Here is a 9683-nt window from a genome sequence, read left to right as displayed (position 1 = left end):
TTCTGCAAGTAGAAAAATCAATTAAAGAAGATTAGGATATTCATTAATATTTAAATAAATTATTTATAAAAAAATATTAAATTTTCAGATAATCACACATAATTTTTATATATTTTAATTTTTTTAATTTTAAAATAATTAAATTGTTTCATTCTAAATATCATAATTGACAAAAAGAAATCATTTGGATTAAATTTTTATGAGATGTTAGTTTTCGAAGGGAGGGATTGAATTTTCATATTGAATTAAAAGAATAACATATCAAATTAAATATATAAAAATCAAACTCATTGGAAGCATTGAACTAATGAAATCCATGTGGATATATATATTTATCGCAATAAAAAAAATGGAGTGAAAGCTATTATACAGAGACAGCCACGCTTACGATGGATTCGAATTAATTTTATTCTCAAGTAAAGAAATATGAGTTGATCTCAGTAGGCGATCAGTCCCGTGTTTTTTTTTTTTTTAAATTTAATAAATGTTTAATAGTCAATAGTAATTAATAGATTATAAATCTGTCTATTTATTACCATTTAAAAATAGAAAAAGAAAACTAAGGCTCAACCACATTATTTTTAACAAATAATAATAATTATTATGTAAAAATTTATAAGACTATAAATAGCTCAAGATAACACAAGACTTCTAGTAAATCAAAAAATTCAAAAAAAGAATAGCGTAATTAGTCTCTAATTTTTATTGATAACAATAATTAATTTATAAATGGCCTACTTGCAAAAAAATAATAAATTATGTTTTACCTACCAACAACTTTGAATTGAAAAATTAATATTAATTACTAAAGGAACTATGATTTTGATAGCTTTTTTTTCCTTCAAGGTTTTTTTTTTTTTTTACAAAAATACTGGCTTACCTCTCAACAAATTCAATTTGGGAAATTAATATATACTAAAATTTATCTGATAAGTAATATGTTTACTCTTCTCTTTCTTCATAAGTTTTGTTTAGTTGGAATAATTTAGCTAGAGGATTTTAAGTTCTCATAAAGTATAAAAATCTATCTTATTTGATTGATATTTTACCTCAATTTCTTAGAAAGAGAAGAAATTGCTTTTCTCACTTGTCAGGAAGTGACTTACTTATCCTCATAATGATAAATTACTTTATAAAAAATTAACTTTTCAAAAAGTAGAGATTTTAAACGAAATATCATCCTAGTTCCAACCTTACCAAGCCCATCCCTCTCTTGACACACACCTACTCGTTTGTTTTTCACCTACTTTGGGGTTAGCAAACCAAAAACACACTCATATTCCTCTGTTTTTCACCTATTCCTGGAACAGCAACCCAAAAACATACACACACACTTTTCAGTTTTTCATCTACTCTTGGCACAACAATCCAATTGACTCTTTACGTTAAATAGGAAATTACTTCTTTCAATTCTCAAGAAGTAACTTACTTATCCTCGTGATGATAAATTACTTTATAAAAAGTTAACTTTTCATAAGGTAGAGAATTTAAATCAAACATCACCCTATTTCCAACCCTGCCAAGCCCAAAAGCTTATAATATATTAAAATATAATCCAGTTGAGTCTTTCAAGGAACAGTAAGAGTAGATTCTCGCTTTCTCTGTCAATGAAAAATGATTAAACATCTTTTAAATGAAGAAATAGAAGTGGAGTAATTATATTATATTATTGTTATTATATCCTAAAAGAGCCGCCTTTTCCTGTTTTTAAGATCAATAAATGGACTTACTCACCCTTCCATCTTTTTCAATTCTATTACACTCATTTTCTGCTGCTATTTTAGAATAGTTTTACATCTATTTTATTTTTATAATTGAGTATTTTTTATATTTTTAATTTTATTTTAATTAAATTATTAATTTTAATTGCTTTATATTTAATTTTTAAAATTTTGATATTTTTAATAGGTTTTTATAGTGAATTAAATGTCAATAATACATTAGGAAATGATTTGAGGAGGTTTAGAAACTTGAAAAATGGAAAAAGATGAAGAACTCAAGTTTTGAAATCTAAACCTATCGAAATTTGCATAAGAAGTTGCTTAAAATCCTGCTTAGGGTATATCATAGTATTTAAGATGTGGCTCATGTTAAACTAGAAGTCAAGCGCAGCAAAAATTTTATTTTAACACAAAACCTGCAGAGATTTGCTGAAAAACCTACTTACCCTGTGCTGCTAGGTAGTGTAGTGCCTAGAACCTTGTTTAAGATGTTGCTTAGGATTATGCTGACCTGAAAATTTTGACACCTCATCTTCTATTCATTTATTTGTCCTTATCCATTTTTAGACCTACTTTAGGACAACTTTTAGGATCATATAAAATCATCTTTTTCTAGTTTTTGCCCTAAGAAGGAGAAGAAGTAAATAGAAAAAAAGGAATAACGAAAGAAAAGGAAAAAAAAAAAAAAGAATAAAAAGGGGAAGGGAGGACGCCATTTCTACTGGAGAGGTGCTGCCAAGTGACATTAAACTATAGTTTTTCAAAGTTTTGACTCTCCTTCACCTGGATTTTTCTATTCTTAGTCCATTTATATATTTTCTTTGTTAGTTTTATCATTTCCTTATGTAAATTTTACCTTGATAGAATATTTTTTTAAGATTTCAGAGTTGGGTTATAATATTTTGAATTTATTTGTGGATTTAGATGGGGTTTTTTTTGTCTAGATTTATATAAATATGAGTTTTAATTCTTTTTTCTTATGTGCTTTATGACTTACCTAATGTTGGATCCCATTGGGTCTAATTTCTAATCTTTGATTGAAGAATCGAAAGATGAAAATTAGGTATAGATAATTAAGGATATGAACCTAAAAACATCTAGATTTAGAAATAAACTAGGGATTTAAGAGGATTCATGATTGATTATAAAATTTAATGGGTTTTAAGTGAATCAAGTAATGTACGAAAGTAGCTTTGTTGTAACACTCCTATTTGCATAACCTGGTAAATTACACTGTTCCGGTGACCGATGTCGGTCCGGACAATTAAGAGGATTAGAACTATGTTTAAGACACCTAGAAAAGCCTTGAAGGAAAATAAATAGTAATTACCAAATAGTTAAGTATAGATAAAAAAAAAAAACAAAGCATAAAAAGTTAAATGAGCCGAGGGTCACAGCAATGGGTGACCTTACTGGAAAGTGACTGCGAGGTCAATCCTAACCCTAATTTTGAATGGAAAATTGTGACACTACGGTCCTAAGGACTATTGTGAACCTAGTGGAAAAGAGAAATTACATAAAAGAGCTTATAAATAGGTCAAATAATTAGGTTAGGACTCCGGAAGAAATATCGAATTACTTGCAAATCGGATCAAACCGGCGAGGGGCAATTTGGTCAACTCACCCCTAGAGGTGACTCCTGACCTAATTGTTCAATAAAATTAGAGAAATGAAAATTTTAGAATATAGAACTAAATTAAAGAACTATGAAAAAATAAAGGAAAAAGAAAAAGAAATGAAAATAGGTTTGTTACATCACCTTAGTGACCTCACTATGATGTCAAAAATGAAATTTATTTAATTGATTTTTGACTAAGTCAATTTTAGAATTATTAATGCATAAAATGAAAAAAAAAATGTAAAAGACCCATATTCTTCTTGTGTGCCGTAGCTCTCTCTCTCTTTTCCCTCTCTCTAATTTTCCACCAAAAGCTTATGTGCAAGCTTTCTAAACCCTAAATTCCACCATGAATTCCCTAAATTTCCTAATCAAAACTTGATTTTAAGTCTTGAAAAGAAGAGTGAAGGAGAAAGAAAGAAGAAAAAATTGAAGAAATTGAAGATTGAAGAAGCTTCATTCAAGGTTAGTGATTAATCACCTAATTTCTCTTTAGAATTTTGTTTATGTGCATGAATTAGTTTAGAAATTATGGGGAAATTAAACAAATCAAATAGGTGAGACCAATTAGGGAAATTTGGCCTACACTAGAGGAACTAAGATTTTCTCGAGTTTGATGCAATTGAACATATGATTAAGTCAAATTAAGTGTATATAAGAAGGTTATGCACTTTAATTATGTCAATTGCATAAGTTGTCAAATTTAGGGTTCTTGAGCCATAAGAAATTGGGGAAAAAAATTAGAGGAAATAGTCAATTGATGCAAATGACCTTAATTAAGGTTAGAAATGGTCAATTGGGACCAATTGTGATGTGTTTGAATGAGTGAAAATGAAGTGCAATTCGGATTAGTGAAGGGTTCCAATATAGCAGATTAACCTAGGTCCCTTTCAGGGACCAAAACTGAAATTTTACCAACCTAATTGGTGTGAGGCTAATTGAGAATGAAAGTAGACACATAAAGACACAATTTTCATTTAGAGACCATGCCCAGAAAATGACATTAAACTAGTGAACAATTAGGTTAAATCTGGATATTATGCACTGCCACTGTACAAAAGTGACCAAATGAACAATATTTGTTCATTTGGCCATAACTTATTCTAGGTAGGTCCAAATGACCTGAATTTTGTGGCCTTGGAAAGGTATGACATAGCACTACAACTTTTATGAAGAACACCAACCCAAATTCTGCCTATAACCAAGTCATTTTGCCACCCAAAGTTAGTTGTCCAAAACTGCCAGAACCAATAAAGTGCCCAGAAATTTTGGGTAACACAAATCCGGCCAGCCTTAGAAAAATGACCATATCTTGGGCTACAAAACTCCAAATGGAGTGATTTAAAAAGGAAATTAAAGATAAGACAATAGGGAACAACTTTGATGAAGGACACTTAGCCAAATTCCTACAGTAACTAGACCAATGGAACAGTGCAATACAGGGCACCAAAACTGAAAAATTGAATTTTCTCTTAGGAGACTTAGAAATTGAAATGGCAACCAAGATCAACAAATTAGGCACTCAAAATGTGGTATGTGGGGGTAATGAGAATTGGTATACCTATTTAGTGTGAAAAAGTCAACATTTTGACCCAATGGTCAAATAAATAGTAACCACCATAATCAAGAACACAAAGAACTCAATTTATGGGATTATATAAGTAAAGTTTAAATGCAAATTTTAATTGCTAAAATTATGGTTAAACATAATTTGAATAAATATTGAAACATCTTAATTGTGTGCTTCAGTGGAAAAAGGGCCTTCCGAGGAAAGGAATCGACAAGAGTGAAATAAGGAAAGACTAATTACGAGGTTTGTGCACAATAAACTTATTTAAGTATTTCTTATTGAAATTTGATTTAGTATATAATATGAATAGTTTTTAATTGTTTTGGCTTTGGGAATTTTATTTGAAAATTATTGTGTTGCCTACTTTGTAAATAGAAATTTTGAGGTAAAATGTGATTTGTGGTTTATATGAAATATTTAAATGTTGTGATTTGAAATTATTTTTGATTCACACTTGGCATGACAGTCCCTTACTATGTTCCTCCTCCACTTGTGGGGTTGAGTTTGATATTTGATTATATTCCTCTCTCTCTTGCTTGCCAGTCTGAGGTGAGTTTGGATGAATACTCATTAGCTAGCTAGCCACTTCCCTCAATGATTTCGATTAGTGGGGTGAGTTATGCAGCAGGTGGAGCTTGGTGTGAAAGTTATGCAGCAGGTTGCTTAGTAGGTTGTACAGATGGTGTAGGGGAACCAGTTACAGCAGGGGAATGTGGTGGTGTTGCTGCTGGTACTAGAATCTCATAGAGTTGTGTAGTCTCATTCTTAACACAAAATTTTTGGTTGGCCAAGTGAGGTCCATCCAAAAACAGTAATCCAGTTGTGATGGCAGCACACTTATGAATTTGAGGGTCAAAACCAAACAAATGGTGTGATCAACCCTCCAAATACAATTTAACCAGTATCTCTAGTGGCTTGATGTAGCACATACCGATAGAAATAATAGCCAAGAGAAACTTTTCTGCCAGTTAGTACACCATAAGAAAAACAGGTCATACTGAGTCATTGTGCCAACACTAGCTCCTCTTCCTAAAATTGTGTTTGCAATTAACCTCTGAAGCAACCTTAATGAGTGATTTTTTATTTTTGAAGCCTTACTATGCCCAGGTTTGAAAACTCCTCCTAAGGGTGCAATTTGCTACCAAAACTCAAGGTCATTATACTCTCACTTATTTGTGGGCATTCTAATCAGACCATTAGTAGATAATCTAAATATATGATGGAATTCATCAAGTGATAGTTCCCTATCTTGACCCAGACATATAAAATGCATTGTCAATTTGTGATCTAGCTCATACTTATGTGCAGTAGTGGATAGGGAAGCCATGAATTCATGCACTAAAGTGGAGTAAACTAAATCCTGCTTGTGAACAAATCTAACCTAGCCCAAAGCATCCAATAGAGTTTGCATTTCAACATAAATATTCAGAGACTTAAGTGCAAAAACATCTAAATATCGAGTCTAGACAATTTTCCTACTTTCAATTCTTTTCTTAATTTTCTTCATCTCAGCAGAAGGCAATACCCAATGTTTAGCAGTAGTAACAAACTGAGGAATAGAGGTAGTACCTAAGGATTTCCCTGGATGCTTCACAGCTGATTTTGGTATATCAATTCGAGTATCAAGTATGGCAGGGATACGTGGTTAGGTAGATTGCAGCTGGGTTGGAGGCTCGGGCTTCGTTCTCTTTTTACCGCTTGTGGATTTGTGAGGTTTAATGCTTTTTGCTTTCTTTTGTTGGTGAGGAGCAGGTGGCGGAGTAGAAGAAATAGTACTAGAAGGGGTTGCAGTAGCATCACCAACTTGTTTCAACTTGGGTTAGGATTGTGCTGAAGCGGGTGGTGCATGGGGAGGGGAGTCTTCGAAGGATAATGGGGAATCTACCATGGTGGAGAATAGGAATAAAGAGTAGAAAAATAAAAGAAATTAAAAATAGAGAAGAAGAATCTGAAGAATGAGAAGAAGAAATAGTGGCAGAATGGTTGTCGTTGTAGCGTGAGTTGTGGTGTGAGGTGAGGGAAAGGGGCAGCGTGGGTTGTGTCAAGGGTTATGGTGAGAGGAAGAAGAGGGTAGTTGGGATCATGGGTATTGGATGTGGGTTTGGAGTTAGGGATTAAAATTGGGAAAATGGATATGGGTTATGGGCTTTGGGCTTGATTAATTAGGTGTAGGTTTTTGGGCTAAAAGAAATGGTTATGGGTTTTAGATTTAATAATATAAAATGGGTTGGGTTTTAATTTTTTTTTTTTTTAAGAATAGGTAGGGCCTTGGAGTTATAAATTAAAAGGGCTTAAAAAATAAGGTGGGCTTGAAAATCTTGGACTCGGGCCCATAGTGGTGAATTGGGTTGTTAACCTGCAAAACCAAATAAATAACACAAGTTAGGACATAGGCATGCAAGTTGTGTTGGAAGCTGTGCAACTTTCTATCCAAAATTGTGCTCAGTAAAGATAAGCACCAACACAATCCTAAATTAATTGTGCTGAAAGTTGTGCAACTTTCTGTCCAAAATGGTGCCCAGTAAACACAAGCCCCAACACAATCCTAAATTGATTGTGCTGAAAGTTATGCAACTTCTATCCAAAATGGACTTATTGGCATAGTGTATAAGAAAAAATAAGTAAGATAAAGTTCAAGTAATCAAACCTTCATGGCACAATTTCTAATCACTTTAACCTACTGTATCCACCAAATACACATAAAAAATTCACAAATCCACATTTAACTTATTTTCATTTTAAACGAAAAGGGTATGGTTTAGGAAAACTTCCTATCAACAAGATAACAAAGAGACCTGCAAAACCAACTAGCCATTACTTAGCTATAGAAAATGAGAGAAATTCAAAGAAACAAATTGAAAAATAAAATTTCAGACATAAGATTAAAATGTTAAAATACTCATTTGCTTGCAATGAAGTTTATCCCATCTGCACCAAAATTAAAATAATGTCAAAAATTGAATAAGGGGTATAAGAATTAAAACAAAATATAAAAGAAATAAAGATTCAAAGAAAATTTTGGGTGACTCCCAAAATTGATAATTTTAAGTCTTTAACTTGACCTTACTCAACAGGAACTCATGGAGAATGAGAAAGATAGCAAGTTGTTATCTTCTCAATGGGTTCACCAATTGTATAGTGTCTTAACCTTTGCCCATTCACTTTGAAATTAATAGATTTTTCACAAAAAAATTCCACTGCACCATGAGGAAAATTTTTCACAAATTTAAAGGGATCTGACCACCCTGACTGTAGTCCCAGAATTATAAAATTTTTGTGTATAAACATGCATACCTAGCAGGGGTCCCAGATTCTTTTTTCCCTCGATGGGTAGCTTGTCTTTTGATGTTTATACTTGCAGTGGTAGCAATAGTAGGAAAAATGATGAAGAGTCAGTTTGATAAAAAGCTTAGCTTGACTCGGCTCGTTTAGAGCTCGTTTTCTAAATGAGTCAAGCATGAACTTATGGATATTCAGCTCAAGTTCAGCATGAGTTAAGTTCAAACTCGGCTAAAGTTCAAAAAAAATTTCATGAACCAGACTTGAACTCTTTAAAACTCGGCTCGGCTCTGCTCGATTCTTTTACACCCCAATAAGTTTGGATTGATGGATTAAATAAGATGGATGGTCAAATTATGTGAATCTGTTATCCAACTTATCCAAAGCCGATTGTTATCGTATAATTTCCATTCTAATGGAAAATGAAAAACAGGGAAAAGGAGAAAACTCTGGGGGGAGAGAGAGAGAGAGAGAGAGAGAGAGTTGGGGGGAGAGATAATGGAGAAAGGGTATTTTAGCCATTATAGAATTTCTCTCCTTGAACCACTTGACTAATGATTTTTTTGAATGGAAGGACGATTAATTTTTAATAAAAGTAAAAATCAGGGACTAAATCATTCGATTTTCAAAATATAGAGATGAAGTAAAACCCGAGGATCAAATCGTTCGCTTTTCAAAATATAGAGATGAAATAGTGATTAGTGGTAAAATTCAGAGATCAAATTATAAATTTCTCAACTAAAAATAACACCAACTCTTAGATGCTAGAGATATACAATCATTGACAATAAGACCAATTCGATCAATTGCCTAGGTTGGGTATATTGGGGAAAACCTATTGGCTTGGGTTAATTTGGCACCCTCCGTGGGATGTTTAGGTTTGAAGATATTATGTTGTGAGCGAGTGACAATGCGAAGTGACAAAGGGGCAGGGATACTTACCTCGAGCGAAGGAGAAGAGGGAGTAGATGCATCCAAGGCCGGAGAAAGCTCAAGAGATGGAGGAGTCAGTAATCGGAGAGACTAGAGGATGGAGATGGTGAGATGCATGGGGGCAGTAGATTGGGGAGTAGGAGGAAGAATAGTGGCATCCAAAGAAATGGGTGAACTCCATTGTGGGGCGGCATCATGGCTGTCAATTTGAGCAACATTAGGATTAATATAAAAATCATATGCAATAGTAAGGCGAGGGAGGTGAGCGTGTGTAGTGGTAAAAGGGAATGTATCTTCAGCAAAGACAACATGGCAAGAAAGATAAAGTTTGGAGCTTGTAGGATCATAACACTTATAACAGTGATGAGTGGTAGAGTACGCAAGAAACACACATGGAGTAGATTTGGGAGATAATTTATGAGGAGAATAAGGTCTCAACCAAGGATAGCATAGGCAGCCAAAGATGCGCAAGGAATTATAGTTGGGCTTGGTGTGAAAGAGAGCTTTGAAAGGTGAGGTGTGGGAAAAGGGTGGGTGTGGGCAACCGATTTATCAAATACAC

The sequence above is a fragment of the Hevea brasiliensis genome, chromosome 7, assembly GCF_030052815.1.
Source record: "Hevea brasiliensis isolate MT/VB/25A 57/8 chromosome 7, ASM3005281v1, whole genome shotgun sequence".
In the NCBI taxonomy this organism is placed as follows: domain Eukaryota; kingdom Viridiplantae; phylum Streptophyta; class Magnoliopsida; order Malpighiales; family Euphorbiaceae; genus Hevea; species Hevea brasiliensis.
Note: the sequence above shows the minus strand (reverse complement) of the source record.